This window comes from Ambystoma mexicanum, chromosome 8 (assembly GCF_040938575.1).
Source record: "Ambystoma mexicanum isolate Mex_15411 chromosome 8, UKY_AmexF1_1, whole genome shotgun sequence".
Classification (NCBI taxonomy): domain Eukaryota; kingdom Metazoa; phylum Chordata; class Amphibia; order Caudata; family Ambystomatidae; genus Ambystoma; species Ambystoma mexicanum.
This window is the reverse complement of record NC_090929.1, coordinates 735,132,379-735,150,480: the sequence shown is the minus strand read 5'-3', so window position 1 is coordinate 735,150,480 and position 18,102 is coordinate 735,132,379. Positions and strand designations below refer to the sequence as shown.

The following is an 18,102-nucleotide window of genomic DNA, read 5'->3' as shown; positions in this document are numbered from 1 at the left end:
ACATCCTCCCGTTTTGAAATCTCTTAGATAAGCTCCTGATGTTTTTGCACAGCTGCTACTTTCGCGCTTGAACTACAGCATTAAAGGGATGGGCACCCTTATTCCTAACGAGAGTCAAAGTACTCGTAATATTCCCAAATCTATCCAAAAACTGCGCAAACCTAGCATTCAGCAAGTATCTCTTTCCTTCCAAGCTGCTATCATTTACGAAGTGTGCTCGGTTATTACATTTCTGAATGTTGGTTATCCTCTCCACAACTCTGTTACCCCCGCATTTACTAAAAGGTTTCTATAATTCAAACGTAATTGTGTACCATAAAACCAAATAATCATAAAACTGTTGTTGTTAAAATGTGCAGCACTTTGGTGTAAAGCGCTATATAAACTTAATAAATACAAATATAAAACTAGCTTTGAGCATCTTATGATCACTTCAAGTTGCTCAGCACCCTTAACTCACACAGAACTCCAGAGGGTTTCAGACACTACCCCAAAGTCAATACAGGAACTTTTATTCCCATTTTTCCAATTCGGCAAAGCTGGTAGGTACGTCCCCTCAAACTGAGCCATTTGCAATTTCTACGTTCCATGTGTCAAAGAAAAGCTCCCGCGTTTTACCATCCAAGATTGACCTCTTTACTTTCAAGATATGAGTGCAGTAATTTCATTCTGTGACATTTGATGTATCTAAACTGTTAAATCTATCATACTCGCTTAATCTGCCTATGCAGACCGTTATCGCCTCACAAACGCACAACGCACGGGCTCTGAGCGACTGTTTTTCCGTCCTTGTTCCACCCTCCTTGAGCGCTTTGAAACACTTGCCTGTGTATAGACTATATACGTAAGCATTACCATACCATACAATGACATTTCAAGTGTGTGGGGTAAGAACACCAGGGTGATGCATAAAATGGATCTGCATGCTGTAGCAATTAATCTGTGATGTCACCTCCTGTAATGTCCCCCTTCCCATTGCCCTTGAAACCTATAATTTGTAGCATGGGCTTCAGGCTAGATCAGTCAATACTTCTACAAATTGACAGCAAAACCTGGTGAGGAGGCCCTGCTTTTGATAGTCAGACCCCTAAACATAGAAAATTGTAAAAAAAACACAAACTTTAAAAATAAAATCATGTAGTAGCATTTACCCTAAAGTTCATAATTGTGCAACTCCACCCGCTCTAAGCTCCTCCATGACACGCCTACGGGGCCCTTTGCCTTAAATCTGTTACTGGCAGTTCATGGATGGATGTACCAGTCATTTAAACCAAATGCATAGGGATCCAAACGTACATACTGAAGCTTCAAGCAGGATATACAGTTCTGGTCCAAAACAAGACCATGCCTCTAGAGCCGTCACAACAAGTTCTACTTGGGCTCCCGCACAAAGCCCAGTGATCTGCAGCACCTACCGCAGGGCCCGGCTTAAAAGATAGCGGAGAACCCAGCCCGTTGCTCCTTGACCGTCCCTCAGTGTCCCATGGGGCCTACAGAAAAGGGGCCGAGAGCCCCCAAGCCGCCCACCGCGGCTTCTTGGTACAAATGATGCGCCCCTGGCCCGCAAAGGAGCATCGTTTCCATCTGCCGCCTCCACTGTGCGGCTAGGAAATGTCGGACGAAAGGAAGGGACCTGCCACCTCCACGCCCTCTGCTCCGCCTACCCCTCAACCACCAACGCCCCGCTTTGTGACGCGCCAAGCAAACACGTCGGTCGGCCAATGAAGGGACCTCGACTGTAGCTCACCGCCCGCTCGGACCTTTGGAAGGGCGGGGATTGAAGGTACCTTTCGCACGGAGGTGTTTTTTTGTTGGTCGCTTTGTTGTTGTTACTGGAGTTACCCGTATGTTCCACCTCATTGCTAACAACACGAGTCACGTGACCGTCCAGTTCCATGTAGTTGTGGTCAGTGTGTGTGGTGAAGGCGGACGCGACGAGACTGGCATTGGGATGTCCAGAACTGAAGAAAGATAACCTAGTCCTGTCACATGGACAAAATGTCAACACACGCCAGTCAAGCACAAAATATTAGCAACGCGCGAGTACACGCATGAAACCTATCCTCTAAAACGTTGGATAAGACTCCCCAACACACAAAGAAATAAACACGAATACCTGGTGTCTAGGAAGTAACGATACTAACATTGGGAACAGATATGTCACGAGCAGGTTTATACCTTTATCTCAGCGAGTGTTATCCCTTTGGTATTCCTATTTTGTTTTTAAGAGAATGCGGTTTTCAAAAGCCTATAGGTGTGGTCGTTTAACTGGAAAATAACACCCCATTTTTAACTTTGAATAATTGGAAATAATGGACTTCGTGTAGCATGCATTATTGTGATGGCTTCTTACGTAGTTCTGCCTCTCCGTTTCCGTCGATATTTGTCAATCAGGTATGGGATATTTGTTGTGACTGTCTTGGATGGCTTCTTGGATGCCGCCGAGTGACGTATTAATTATGACATGTCAGAGTGATGTACTGTGGAATGCATACATGCCAACATTCTGTGACCAAAAATCTGTAGGAATCTTAAAGTTTCAAAAATAGTCAGGCGAGGAGGTAATGATAGGAATAAGGGCACGTCAGCAGCCCATTGTCATTGAATGAGCCCGCCGCCCCGGATGCATTCAATGACAATGAAGCACCTGCCACGCCTTCTGCCACCACGCCAGCTCGGGGGAGCCCTTAAATGACTCCCCCGAGTTGGCGTGGTTGGGGGCTAATGGCCCCTTTTGTGAAAGGCACCTGCGGCGGATGGGCGCCCTTAGCCCACCGCAGTGGGTGCCTTTTACATCAAAAGCCTGCATGCTGCGCCTTCTCCTGCTACCCCAGCTCGGGGAACCCTTGAAAGACTACCCTTGAAAGACTCCCCCGAGCTGGCGTGGGCAAAAAAAAGAAAAATGTAAAAACCCCCCCCCCTTTTTTTTTTTTACAAAAAAAATCGGTATTTGGTGCCAATAAATCGGTAGGCGGTAGGACTGCTTAAAAAGCGGTATCCTACCGCCTAAATCGGTAGGGTTGGCAAGTATGGGAATGTTGAGAGAGCAAAGAGAGGTGTGTGTTCCGCCAGTGATCGCAGCGGAGCTGCATTAGGCAGGGCCATTTTACGGATTTTCAGAGCACGGATATCTTTGTGGCATGCTAGCTAGTGCGGCGATAATAAGAGGTAGAAACCAAGCAACTTCATGACCTATTTCCTAAAGGCATGGTGTCTTTAGAAATCAATATTGGTGCATGGGGGGACGTGGGGGAGTCGACAAACCAAGATCTAGCCAGGAGCCCAAATATACACCCTAAAAATTTGACTCATGTTCAACAGTTGCAAAAAGGCACTAGCAAACTTCCAAAGGCATAGAGTCTTACAAGATGTTTACTCTGTTTTTTCAGTGAACACATTTTATCAATACTTTAAAATAAATTAATGAAAAATTACATAACAAATTAACACTGCATCACCCCCACACACTTCCCTTTCATCAGGTACCTTATGGTATGATATTTTATTTGTATCGCGCTTGTCCACAAGAGTTTGAGCTCCAACCCACATAACCTTCACTAGCACCCTGACCAAATTTCCATACTACAACGCCAGCATGGCAGCTCAATGGTCTTCTTTAAAGTGCCAATTTAATGCTGTAAACAGATAAACCATAACAATGTTCAATCTAACCGATCTGCACTATTTCAAGTTTAACAGCAATAACACATGTTTATATAGTGCTTCATGTTACGCCGTACATTCCAAATGTAATACACACGACACGCAGTCCGTAATTCGGATGTGCACTTGATTTAATTATGATGCTATGTTGAAAGTACAGCAGTGCAGATTAGAGGGTAAGTATTGAGACAGGAAGAAAGGCATCCACCGGTCTGGTAATCACAGCAGCAAAGCCCCAACTGAACTGAAAAGAACGTTCCCTCCAAACATTGATAAACATTCCAACACAACACTCTAATATAGAACGGAGCTCACCTGCATTTAATTAACATAGATCCTAACACTTCATTGCTGTAATAAGTGTTACAACCATCCAAATTAATAGTAATGTAATATAAACTGGTCTTTTGTAGTGCATCCCTGAAATTTTAGGTGACATTGTGTATGTTTTTTCTAAAACAAAAGAGGGTCTGGTTATAAGGGAGAGACTGGTACTAAACTTCTGATGTTGATGATTGTGCTAGACGGCATACATCTGCTGTGTGCGTTATAGTCGCTGTGTCTAGTTTCAAGGTGCTAGTATACTGAAAAGTCAGGGAAGTGGCAGGTGCTTTGGGGCTCCTGACAGGTCCTATTAGAATTTATACTGACTCAGTAGACTTCAAGTTTTGTTCTTTGTGATGAATCCTGCAGAGTTATCACTGATCCCCAGCCTAGAGTCTCCTGGAAGGCAGCCGCTACCTGATCCTGACCCTAGGGGTGGTATTCTGAGGGTGGATCACATGGGAGAGGGCTGTCAGGGGAGAGTAGTGACTCCCAGGAAAGAAGTGATATACTTCTCTTTCTTGTGAAGAAGATCCCTTAATTCCTGGGTTTTTAATGGCCTGCTGTCAGCATTCCATGCACAGAGGAGCTCCCTGCATTTATGGGGATCCGGTAATCGAACCAGTGCTCCTGAGATTTTCAATTGAATGATGCAAGTTAAAAACTAACCAGAAAAATAAAGAGAGAAAGCAACCCAGATTGATCATCACCTCACTTGGGCTTAAGGGCAGGAGGTGGATGCACCACCATCTCTAATGGATAAGACGATCTGAAAAAGACGCATCTGAACTACAGGTCCTGAGGAAGATGACGAGAAACAGCATGTCATCGAAACCGGTCAATCCCCAGATTGCACAGTACCCCTAAAGGGAATACGGGATACGTGAATTAAAGGAATATCCTCCAGTGGAGGCCCGCCTCCCTGTTTGATTGGCCTTTTCCGTCATATCCATTTGGTGTAGAGAATATATAATATTGTAAACATCATAAATCGGAGTACCTAGTCTACAAGAAATGTTGAGGTCCCGTAACTTTGAGTTACCAAAAAAGTTTTCTTAATCAGCGTTTTATGATTTTAATCCTTTGTGTTGAACCATACCCTACCATCTGATCTGCACTACATGTACACACTCCTGTGGTTGGTGAATAAAGTAAAATATAGCCAATGTGCCCTAAAGAGAAAACTCCTCTAGGGAATGTCCGTGTAGGACAAGCAGACCTGGTTCAACAGTTTTATTGTTTAAAAATACCAAAAAATACTGTAACTGTATACATTGTAGATGCAGGGACAGCATTTCTCCTTCTGTCCTATTAGATAGGCGGTGCACCATCTCCAACCTAGGGATAGTGGCACTATATAGGGATAGGGTGTCCTTCTGCCTAGTGACTGTTGTAGCATACACATTGAATGGTAATAAGTAAACTAGTATCTAATGCCGCTTTTATCAAGGGCGCGTTTGTGATATACCTTCATTGTATCTAACACTTAAAGGCTAATGTCTATCTGTAATCGGGTTCCCCGATTGTTGTCATTATTCCAACCCATCTAATTGTAAAACTCTGAAAGAAACTTTTTTTTTTAAATTTATTTGCTTTTATCAAATCAATGATTTTGCAAAAAGAGACAAAGTCTTGAAGTTTCTTGAAGTGTGGAAGTTTCTTGAAGTTTTCTGTCCAACCATACGTAAGTTTTGAAATTCCCCGTCTTTTTTTTTTTGATTTCTGGTATTCAAGATAAGTTCAAAACCTTTAGTTGGTCAGACCCGGTCGCTCGTCTCCATTGGATTTGAAGCACATTTCTCTAGGGCTGCCTTTAGAACTTTAGCAGTCGCTATTGACCATGCTGTCCTCGATCCACTCAGGAGGCGGTTCCACCAGAAGACCTCTTCATACAAGAGACTAGGTTGAATCAGCGGGCCCAGGTACACTCTTCTCCATTTTTTCGTTTGAGAACAGTGCATCAGGAGGTGCTTTACCAATTTGGGCTCATTTTCAGTTTCGCATAAGCGACAATGGTTTGTTTGCGACTGGCCCCTAATGGCCCTTATTTCGTTGGTCGGAAGTAGGTTGAGACGAGACCTCAGAAAGATGGATCTTAGGGCCTTGTCTGGAAACTTTTTTAGGACTTCAGTGGTTGAATGCAATTTTTTGGCCTGGACATTTAGATGAGTGAGAAGTTTGTTTTTTTCCGCTGATGTTAAAGTCTCTATCCAGTCCAATTGGTCCATTTTCCATTTTATTTGTGGGGTTTCGGATCAGTTCGTCTTCAGAACATCCAAAATCGTCCAAGTGGGCTTGCTGCTTGGCCACCCAAGTTGTGAGAGCCTTGCCCCTTCCTGCTGACATTTCAATTTTGCTTATGTTGTACAGGGGAGGTGAGTCCTGCATTATTACTTTCCTGAACAAAGCCATTTCACCTGCTTCGATGGCAGCTTTCAAGGAGAGTGTTCCCAGTTCTCTTCTAATGACCGAGACCGATGTGGAATTGGGAAGCTGAAGGACTTTCCGCCAAAAGTAGGCCTCCAATTTTGGCCATATTGTCATGGGAATCGATGGCATTGCCTCACATCCATATGCCAAGCTCGGAACTACTTTGCCTTTGTAGAATTTTATGGCTGGTAAGAGCGAAAAAACGGCCATATTTCCTGTCAATTATGTTTGCCTGGGTGGTGAGTTTTCGGACCTTGTCCCACAGATGGTTTTGCATCGATGTCTCAGACTTTGAGTTGTCCATCATCACACCCAGGTATTTAAAGGACTTCACCACTTCTATGGTCGTGTTTTTGATGTGCCATCTGAAGTTTTTTGAGTTCTTTTTTGGAGGTTGTCCGAAAATCAGGTTTTTTGTTTTCCCTTTATTTATCTGTAGGTTGTTTTTGGAGATGTATTTGGCCTGATTATCAAGCTGTCTTTGAAGGCCAATTTCAGTCTGGTCAAGAAGGATGATGTCATCTGCGTGTAGTAGACGGACCACAAAAGTCTTGCCAACTTTCGGAGGAAAAGATCTTGTGTTGCTGCAATTTTCTTTAAGGTCTCCAAGAAACGAGATGAACAGAGCCGGGGCCAGTGGGCAGCCCTGTTTTACCCCTCTGAGCGTTGGGATTTCTTCAGACAGTTGGCCTGTTTGGTTTAACTTGACCCTGATTGACGTCATGTTGTGAAAAGCCTTTATTGGGTCAAGAAGTTTGTTTGGACATTTCCATTGTTCCAGTTTGGACCACAGCAGAGCTATGTCTATTTGATCAAAAGCTTGGCTGAGATCTATGAACGCCAGGTATACTTTCCCAGGCCTTGGCGTAAGCTTGTTCTTTATGACACTTAGCATCATGATGTTAACTGTGGTCCCTGAATTTTTCATAAACCCTGCTTGAAAAGGGTCCTGGCACGGGGCTGATTTGGCCCAGGCTAGGAAGCTCTTTAAGAGAAATGATCCGTATAACTTGCTGATTGTGTCCAGAAGCGCAATGGGGCGATAATTCCTCGGATCAGTTCTGTCGCCTTTTTTGTACATAGGGGCAATCACTGCAGAACATCAGGAGTTCGGGATCCTTTTAGTGAGGCAGCATTTTTTGAACACCTGGCCAATGAAACTCGCCCATTCCTCTGAATGTTTTTTTTAGGTCTATGTTGGTAATTCCGTCGGGGCCAGGAGCTCTGGAGGATTTAAGGCGCCTGATGGCCAACACAATGTCCTCTTTATTTGAGAAGTCTTCACAGGTTGTTGGTTTTGGCCCGGACGCAGTGGAGGGTCTAGTTTGCCTGGGGACCTGGAATATCTTGGAGAAATGCAATTTCCAGACTTCTTCTGAGACGTTGTTTGACCCTGTTGCAGTTGAGCCGTCTTCTGAGTTCCTAATCAGTTGCCAAAATGCCCCTGAGTTCTTATCTGCCAATTTTCTCATCATTTCTTCTGCATCACGTTGATAAAGGAGAGCTCTGCGGAATCTTAACCAGGATTTGTACACTTTTTGTTCGTTCAGCTAAGCTTTCATTGGACCATCTGATTCAGAGGTTGCTGCCTGTTTCTTCAGCTTTCGCATGATACGAAGTTTCATTACCAACTCCTTGTCATAAGTGTGTAATGGTTGCTGGTTGCCCTTTGGGTTTAACTTCCTGGGCATCTGATACGGAAGCAGTAAGGGTTGGTAGTCAGTTGAATTTATTGCCCCTCTTTCCTTCCGTGAGCAGTGTGTTGCATAGTTTTTTGAGAGTTCTTTAATTCGCTCCGCCGTAAGCCTTAGGCGATTTCCTTGGGTGTTGGATTCAGTTTTTTCAGGCATTTGAAGTCTGCCTCCTCCTTCAGTCGGCCAGACGATTTTCAAGATGTTATGGTCGCTTGCCTCGGCCCTTATGACCTCAAAAGATGTGATCCGACTCAGCATTGGTTCCGATACAAATATGTAATCGATCGTCCCTTCTTGTGACCCTCTTTCCCATGTCGGAATGTAAGAGGCCAGAGGTAGGGAGTGGTCGATATTGTAGAGATTTCTAGAATCCATGATGGATTGCCATAATTTGTCACGTGATTCCACCTGACTTGTCGGATGTGATGGAATGCTTCTTGGGAGTCCGTTCGGGCATTTGGCGTTCAGGTCCCCACTAAAAATTATAAGAGGGTTGTTTTGTGCAGTCATGATGCCGTCGATCTCGGATTCGATGGTCGCTAGAAAGAGCCTGTCTGAGATTACTTGAGGGTTCCAATAGATTGTAATTATGGTGATCAGAGAGGACGTCATAGAGTGATTCTCGGCGTCCAGTCATTCCCACTTTACTAGTACTGCTAGGTGCGTTTGAGTAGCAGCGAGCTTCTTCTGGATTGAGAGGCCTGACCCGGATCGAACTGCCACAAGACCAGCTGAAGGACGGCCCAAGCGGCCTTTGTTTGCTGGTGAAACTACAACCGAAAATTCGTCGATTGTAGGGGGGACAAGAAGCCACGTTTCTTGAAGGGTTATGATGTCAAATTCCCCTAGGTTTACTCCTCCTGCTTTTGTGAGGTGAGTGTAACCCCTGGTGTTCCAGGACATCATTTTAAGTGTCCGGATTTGATGGTCTAGTTCTGAACTGAGATCTTTTGAGCTTGTTACGTCTTTAAATGTTTTCGGCGTTTCACTGGATTGTGTTTGTTGCTATTTCTTTGTGTGGCTTGATGAGGTTTTCGGAAGCCAAGCCAAAAGCTGCTTGATTGGTGCAAATGTTGACAAGTTGTTCCGGGTAGTAGAAGACTCCAGGTGTTTCAAGGTGTTGAGGTTTCTGTCAGACGGATTTTGTTCGATCTTAGTTTCTGAGTGAGACGAGATCCGTCTCTTGGTGAGAGATCTTTCTAGTTGAATTTCTCTTGGTCTGTACAAGTTTCTTTCAGTGGGTCTCCTTGTCGGAGAGTGCCGACTCTCACGCTTGCCAGTATTGGCCGGCATTCGGACAAAGTCCTGCTTGGGTGTTTGGGTCAGATTTTGAGTATTGAGTTCTGTTTTTGATCTATAGTGGGTTTTCCCAGTTGGGTAAGTGTTCCCCCTGTGTTGAGATAGCTGGTCGTTCGATACTCTTTTTACCTCTGTGATGTAGTAGCCCCTTTTCAGGAGGTCTGTTTGCCTTCTTTGGACCATCTGCCTTTAGCTTTTGCTCTCACATGTAGGTAGGCCTTTGCTTTTTGGTCTTTGTGGTAGGGTTCTACTAGTATTAGATCCTCTGTCCTCAGATCTTCAAGGTCTCTGATGCGTTTCAAGATTTTTAAAACCATTCCCCTGTTTAAGGTAGTCTTCTCCGAGTTTTCATAGATCTGTTCCATCTTGAAAACTGTAGCCAAAGCTAGCCTTTGTTTTTTTGCTATTTTTTGTGTCAGAGTTCTGTCTCTGAAGTGGTTGTTTTCTTTCTGTTCAATGGATTCCTTTGATCTTTTGTGCGAGTTAGGACTGTCTCTTCGATCATTGTCAGTTTCGTTAGGTGATTTTATTTCTGCATAGTTTCTTTTTAATGTCACAGGTTTCACTCTGGAGAGTTCTGGCTCTCTGGGATATCTCAAGTTAGATCTTCGCGAGTCCATCTTCTTGTTTTCACTGTTCTTCCTTCGTTTTTTTGATATTGGGGATGTTGCGCAGTTGGTGTTCAAGGACGAGCTTTTGCGCTCATTTTCGTCATTTTGGCTTTGGGATCAGCTCCCCAGAGATGAGTGGAGGGTAATGTTCATGGAAGCTTCGTCTCTCAGGAAGTCTTACGCAGTGATTGGCGAATGTACTGGTGAAGTCTGTGAGGGACTTCTAACGAAATGACAAACCTGGATGGGGGAATTTGAGGATCCGCGGTACTCACTTGGTTTAGGAGCCGACTCTCTATTCCTAAGCCGGGGGTCTGGGTCATTTCCCAGTGCCGGGCCTGAAGGAACTGGTGCCAGTCCTTGAAGATTGGGGTTTTTTGACCCCCGTTTGGCTTAGTTAGTTGGGCTGGTGTTCCTTTTGTCAAGCCTTTGACTGAATTCACCAACAAAGGCAGATGTGTTTGTTTTGGGACGGATTCTTTCAAGCATGATTTAGCCGCTCCCTTTTTGGCCCCTTCAAATAAGAATTGGCGGGGGGTTCAGTATTTTCCTTCAGTTTTTGATTTTTTGTTTGCTTTTTTCTGAAATCAAAACAAATTTTGTTGGAAGGCAGCTTGTCTGCTGACTGTGTCTAGTCCCGCAGTTCTGTTCCTTTTGGGGTAATAGAATCTGTTTGAGACGCACTATCTCTTGAGTCTTTAATTAGAACTGGTTGGGGCAGAGGAGTTGAAGTGGCAAGATTGGCTCGTGCTGGGTCTCCTATAATTTTGTTGTATATCATGCTGTCTACTTTTTCTTTAGCAGTTATGTACCCCTCAAAATATGTCATCTTAGTATGGGTCATTGCGATCAGAGTAGTTTGGTCCTTCAGCGTGTCATTTATGGCTTCATACAATTTTCCAAATGGAGCAAGCGCAATCGTAAATGCTGACATCAATCTTGTTAGGTCTAATTTTTTGGGCAGTGTATCCTTTTGAGCTTCTTCTGTTTGGCCCGCCCCTCCGCTCTTCCTTCGAGGTGAAATATGAGGACGGCTGGACGGGGTAGATAGCTGTGGTTGGGTCTTATGAGAGCGCTGCTCTTTACCCAGCAAGGAGGCAGAAGGGTCGGGGGATAGCTGGATTTTAACTGGGGACCCAGAGAGAAGGGTGTCCGGCCTCTGAGCATGAGGGTCTTCAGCTCCCTCCTTTGTTATGATGTTGTTTGGGTGATCATCAGTAGTTTGTGGTGCAAGGGGAGGGGCGCAAACACCCCGTGGGACTAAACGCCCAAGGTGTTTCAGAAGAGGTGGGAGATAGCCCCATTAAGGATAGGTTAAGGGGAGCGGTTCGCGAGCCTTCAGGTGGTACAGGTGAGCCAGCTTTCGAACTTTGGGATGGAGAAGAGTCTGGAAGGGTGTTTTCAAGATCGCCAGGGTGGGAAGATCTTGGCTCAAGTAGGGTTCCCTCTTTTGGTGTGTAGCGGAACTTGCAGGCTTTTGGACCTCCAGAAAGGTCAGATGTCGCATCCAGCAGTTCTGTGTCTGTCAGTTCAAGGAGGATGTCATATTTCCATTTTCCTTGCCTGGCAAAGTATGCTTTTAGAGAGTTGCAAATCGCGCTGAGTTGGCGAGGAGCTTTTCCGAAGATTTCTTTTGTTTATTATGTAATGACTGGCCGACTGTGCCTTTCTTTTTCCTGTGAATTTTTTGATTATTTTTTGTTTTTTGAAGAATGTTTTTTTGGGAAAGGTAAATGTAGGCAGAGAGTCAATTAAAAGTACTTCGCTTTCTTCATTCGGCTGAGTTTGCGTTGTAATAGGTTGTTCATTGTCTTTTGACCTGCACCCTTCACTGTGCTGATCCTTGGCTCCAGCCCCTTGAGGAAGTGGAGCCTCGCTCTCCGCAGCGTGTACTAGGGGGTGCACCTCCTTCTTCTCTGATGGCGCGCTCGGAGCCAGTGGGGCTTCCGACGCGCTCCCCTGCGAGCTCGAAGCAGGGGAGCCGAGCGAAGGCGACTCTTCGTGTCCGCGCGGAGGGGTTGCCTGAGTGGGACTAGTCACATGGTCCCATGTAATCACCGCCGTGCGGAACTCCACGTTCCCGGTAAGTGATGGAAAGCAAGTCGGATTAGTTCTTTGTGTGCCCTCTTGGTGCGTTGCAGGCGTCCCGGGCCAGGGAGCCCCATGCAGTTCCCTCGCAGCCCACCCTTCAGTCGGTTGCACCGGGAACTTGTCCACAGGGGGTTTCCCCGGCTCACGCGCCGATTTCAGCTTGCGGACCTCCTGGTCCAGTACAGATGGGTTCTTGGCAGGGGTGAAACGAGTTGGCAAGTCTTTTTCGCTGGGCGCGTCCTTTCCTGAGCAGGTCATTAAAAGTTCATCAGCAACCTGGGGCGATTCTTCAAAAGGGGCCGCGTGTTGGAATTGTTGGGAGGGACTGGCATAACCAGACCACATTTTTGATGGAAACCTGGATCTTGATGAGGGGTGATCCGACGGGGGGCAGGGGAGATCGAATCTGTGGTGGACAAGCCTTGAGCTTCTCATCCATCGCACCTCCTCGTCTTCGCCTCCCGATGGCGGTGTGGAGGGCATATCACCCCGTTTTTCCTCCATGCTGGTGGTGGGGGCCTTCCCCGCCTGCTCACAGACTGCCACAGACTGCAGCAACTCAGCAGCCAACTCTGCGGCCGCTCCGCGGATAGTGAGAGTTTTTATGGGTCCACCCACAAAAGAAGGAACTGTAGAGAGACTCGGGTCTCAGTGGAGTAGAAGAGAGTAGACTGCCATAGACTGCAGCAACTCAGCAGCCAACTCCGCGGCCGCTCTGCGGATAGTGAGAGTTTTTATTTGTCCACCCACAAAATCAGGAACTGTAGAGAGACTCAGGTCTCAGTAGAGTAGAAGAGAGTAGACTGTCACAGACTGCAACAACTCACTTTAGTTAAACAAAACCATATGGATGATATTATTTTGCAATGTGTTATGGTGGCGTTATCCGAAAGCCACTCCTCCCTAAGGTTGGCTATTTACATTGCTTCGACCTTAGAATGAAGGCTTCCAAATTGGAGAAGCTGAAGAACTTGAGTATTCTAAAATCACAATGTCTAGCAGCTGACGTGTATTTGACTAAAAAAAAAAAGGCCATCTTTCAGCACCACAAAAACTTTGTTAAATCCCTAAAGCACAAAATATATTAGAATGGCAATCAGTAGATTCTTAGACCCCTGATAGGCTCAGACGCAAGGAACTTCTGGGAAAGAATTAATAACATCGCAGGGAGGCCAACCTCCTTTAGGGAGGGATTGCATCTCTGCCAATACATGTGTCAACTTCTAGACTGAGAAATTTAGATCGCTGGAACATCTGATTTCCCAGCAGGATCCTACTGAGAAGCCCTAGGTTGAATGTATGTGTCCTTGGGATAGGGAGGACTTGGTGTGTGCTATTGGTAAGCTCAAAACCCCCCACACAACCCAAGCCCAGACGGTCTGCCACCCTGTCTTGAAAAAAGATCCAGTGATATGGTCTTATATTCTTATGGTCCAGTTTGATAACATCTTTAGTTTTCATGAATTGCCCTCTTCGTAGGCCTTATCAACCATTATCCCTATTTATAAAAAGGGCGATCCCTCGGACCCTAGTAATTACAGGCCTATAGCGCTGATTAACGCAGCTAGCAAGGTCTTTTCACTCTTATTACTGAGAGACTTTAATAGGCTTCTAAGGCATTACTCTATCTTGTCTCCCTGCCAAGTCGGCTTCAGAACAAATATGGGTACTCCCTTAAATACCACTGTCTTGGCCCATTTACTTCACAATGTGAAACATGACCAGGGTGGGAACATCTACATGGCCTCGCGTGACCTATCATCAGCGTTTGATTGTGTTCATCGCCTTTATTATCGAGGAAGCTACTTCACTGTAATAACCCTATGAATTTGGTTCAAATGATTGCACTCCTCCATAAGAACTCCAAGGTGAGGATTCGATTAAACCAAGAAGGGACTGTGACCAGTTGGATCCCTGTTGAAGTTGGACGAAGACAGATCTGTATTCTTGCCCCACTCCTTTTTAACATCTATCTCCATGACATCGGGTCCCTCTGGCGGGACCATGATACCATCCTTGGTTGCCATGGACATCTGAGGCTCCACTGGATGGCTTTTGCAGATGATATCATCCTCTTTGACAGAGCGTCGGCTGGCCTGCAAGGGAAACTGAATGCTTTCAATGAATATACCATAACAAACAACCTGCAGGCAAACAGTGCAAAATCAAATGTGGTGATTTTCACGGCTGACACTAAAATAAAATCACTGAAATGGTCGCTGGGAGATCAATGTGTGGAAGTGGTGTCGAATATGAGGTATGTGGGTTATAATTTATCTAATATGGCATCTGTATCTATGTGGAAGACAGCCATCAACGAGGGGCTGTGTCCTCTCCTATCGCACATGAAACTCATCCACTAAAAACTTTGCAAATTCTCTGTTGTACAGATCTTGAAGTATTATTTCCAGAAGATAGAACCCATTCTCTTATATGGCCTCGATATGTGCCTATTAGATTTGGGGCCCTATCTGGACACAGTGCTAGGCACCATTTGGAAAAATGTCTTGGGGTTAACTTTGGCAGTTTCCAACGTCATTGTTCGACACAAACTGGATTGAATCTCTTTAAAAACCTGGTTCTATTGGTGACACCTGTCAAACTACGCCAAATGTCTAAAAGCTACCCCTAATTCTCTTTACATGGACCTAGGGAGAATCATTTAGGAGTCCTCGGTTGGTTCAGTGAATCAATTCAAGTTAGGATGTCTATGTTATTGCATTCCACAAAAGCCTCTGAAGAGGACTGTGATGCTGGAAATGCATCAGAGGGACAGGGCCTCTGAATCCTTGTCCTTTATTGCTTTTTATCATGTGTTCTGTCTTGTTTTCCGCGCAGGAGTTCATTTGGGACTCCTGGCAGTGCGGCTCTTCCTGTTTTTGGTTTGGTGAACAGACCCTTGGTATACCCTATGGCAACCATGGGTGGGAGTTTTGGGCACCTGTGTGTAGCCCACAGAGCAGCGTACGGGCTGGTGGCAGCTCTGTGATGAATTGACAGGTGCCCTGAGTGTCCTCCATTTTGAAACGCCCAGGCCCTTTCATTGGAATCAGTGGATTCCTGATAGGAAACAAGATGGCCCCTTGCTTTCTGTCGCCTGTTACCTTACTTTTCCTGAAGTCCCAGGAAGCCCTGACTCTGTCCCTTCCCCCTGACTGGCTGTTGGGTGGAAGTTCCATAAATGGTGTTGTGAGGTGGGACCTAGGTGAATGGAGTGTGTGACAAATACGCATTCTGTGTTATGGGTGTCTAGTATCTGATGTTTGACACAACGGGCCTCATTACGACCCAGGCGGTAAGTTACCGCCTGGGCCGTGACTTTACCACCATGGCGTAAACTACGTTTACGCCATGGTGGCTGGCGGATTTACCGCCCCATTCCGACCTTGGCGGGGCGGTAAGTCCCCAATCCCCATTTACCCTTCCCCATTCCCATTTTTGCCCCATAGGGCATAATGGGAGTGGGGAAGGCGTTAATTACGCCACCGTAAATTACGGTGGCGTAATTAACTCCATGGTCCCTTAGCGCCATGGATTTTAACACCTGCTAAAAGCAGGTGTTAAATCCGCCATGGCGCTAAGGGACCTCGTACTCAGGCGGTAAGGGTCGGCGCTGTTTACGCCGTCCTAAAACCCTTACCGCCTGAGTCGTAATGAGGCCCAATGACTGAGACAGCCCTGCCCTAAACAGGTATGAATGCAGTGTGTAGTGCTGAATGGCAGAGTGCTTGTCCAAATCCACATTCTCTGTTGTGAGTGTCTGTATGGAGAAGAATGGCCTGAATGCACGGTGTGTCACACGTCTCTCCCCTTCTCACCTGTCTTTCCTTGCTTGCAACCTTCTTTGATGATTTCTTTCGCACAGTCCGGGATTTGTAGAGACTCGTGTGCTGGTCATCTGGTTCCAGCGTGGGGCTAGCGGTCCTACTCCAGGAGGCGGTCGGATGTCCAGTACCAGGAACCAGGAAGAAGACTAAGTCCGAGCTCGGGGGCATAGAACACAGTGACTCGAGTGCAGGCTAGGATCCCGGAAGAATCGTAAGGTAAGTTCGAGGAAAGGAAAAGGAGGAAGTAGATTCAAGTAATCGGGGAAACAGGACGAACTTCGGCAACACGTCAGACTGCTCAGAGCGGTAGCGTTGAGACGCGCAGAGTCGCGGGGGGCTGTTTGCTTTGTAGAATGTTGAACGTAGCGCGTAAAGACTGGCAAGCTGCATTCCGCACCAAACGGCCATGTTGGAAGGATCATGGAATTCAGTCCTCTATGGGCCAGGGACCACGAAGTCCAGAATGGGCGCAGACGGCGGTTCATGACAGTATGCCTTCTCCGAAACCCAGCTCCTCCCAGTTTGCCTGGATGGATGAGATGGTATCTTCGTATCAGCCGGGGGGCATTCATATTTGACACGGATTCCCAGGTGCGCTCACTGTGAGGATACCCTTTCCACTCGACCAAATACTGTAGTTGACCACATCAGTACCTCGAGTCTCAAATTCTGGAGACCTCATATTCGAGTTGGTCATTGATAATCACTGGGGTGGATCTTGGAGCAGTTCGAGAGGGCTGAACATATGGTTTTAACAAAGAAGTGTGGAAGACTGGATGAATCCTTTTCCATGACTCTGGTAGTCGGAGTGGAAAGGCCACTGGATTAACAATTTCTTTTATAGAAAAGGGTCCGTAATACCTGAATACATGGGAGCCAATTTATTTGGTCGTAGGTGCCGAGGAAGGAGTTTTGAGGATAACCAGACCTTATCACCAATCGAATGGGAAGGCCCAGGCCTTCTTTTGGAGTCTGCATATTGTTTCACGTCTCTTCGGGCCTTTTCTAGGTGTTCCTTTGCTTCTTTGTGCACATTGATTAGTGTTTCAATCCAGGAATCAACCGCCGGAACTGGGTGTCATGATCTCTGCTTCCAAAAGGTCAGGGTTTTCCCAACTCCCTTGGAAGCAGATCCATAACCCAGGTTCCGAGTGCCAACCAGTCCCAATTGGGACCTTTTGGACCCAGTCCTGGCGCCAGTGGCACCAGGCTCATAAATATGCCCAGTCCCAGCGCTGGAAGCGCCGGGCTCATAATGCTTGGGTGGACTTACCTGCAGCAGACCATGCTGCTTACTTGCCTGCCAGTTGAGCCTCTGATCCTCTTCTGTTTGGAACTACTTTTCCTGTTGGGTGGGGCAGGAGCCACTCCCTAGATTCAGAACACTGGAACTCTTCTGGAAAGCAGGAACTCTTTTCTTACCTAGGCGTGGCTGTGGAAGGAGACACCTAAGCACTACAGAAGGCTATTTAAACCACACCCGATGGATGAATCTTGCTTTGCGTTATTCTGCATCCTCTGCAGCAGAACGCTCATCGTGTCTTCTGCATCTGATCCTGGGCCTAAGGAAAAAGGCTTACCATCCTGAATCCAGTCTTCAGCAACACCTATAAAGACAAGAAAGAACAGGTTAGCATTACGGTCTTCAGTGACAGCTCTTCACTTACCTGGTCCATCGGCTGTCACCAACGCCTCGCGCTGCATTCCGGCATCTGAAAGACAAAGGCTTACCTACTCTTCGTGCGCTCCGGAGGTCTTCACACTGCATTCCGGCATCTGAAAGACAAAAGCTTACCAACTCTTCGCACGCTCCGGAGGCCTTCGGCGCTGCATCCCGCATCTGAAAGACAAAACAAGGTGCGTTTAAAGACATTGGGGAACTTTAATACTCACGTGCCATTACTCCTTTCCACATCTAACCCAGTGGGTATTCCGGCACCCTGCTGCCGCTCCGAACTTGTACCTGCAAAATAAAAAGACAGTTAGAGCGCATCGTGAAGCAGGCAACAAGCGCTTACTTACGTGCTTCCAGGCGCTTCTATTCATCACACGGGCTCCATCTTCAACTCACTTCAGCCCGTCATCCGCCATCGCCGGAACCCTGCAAAACAAGAAACATCATTACTAAAGACTTTAAAGACATTAGAATTACTCGAAACTTAC

The 18,102-nt window shown here is 46.2% G+C and overlaps 1 protein-coding gene across 4 annotated transcripts in view; it reads right to left on the bottom strand.

Moving 5' to 3' along the window:
• Window positions 1–1,662, bottom strand: part of ZFAND4 (zinc finger AN1-type containing 4) — a 445,788-nt gene extending 444,126 nt beyond the window's left edge. For 2 of the 4 annotated variants that reach the window (XM_069610552.1, XM_069610551.1), the window contains exon 1: window positions 1,416–1,612. The gene's annotated coding sequence lies outside the window, so the exon portion shown is untranslated. Of the gene's footprint in view, window positions 1–1,415 lie in introns of all 4 variants that reach the window. The other 2 variants (XM_069610549.1, XM_069610550.1) reach the window with 2 other exon arrangements.
• Window positions 1,663–18,102: the final 16,440 nt, after the last annotated feature.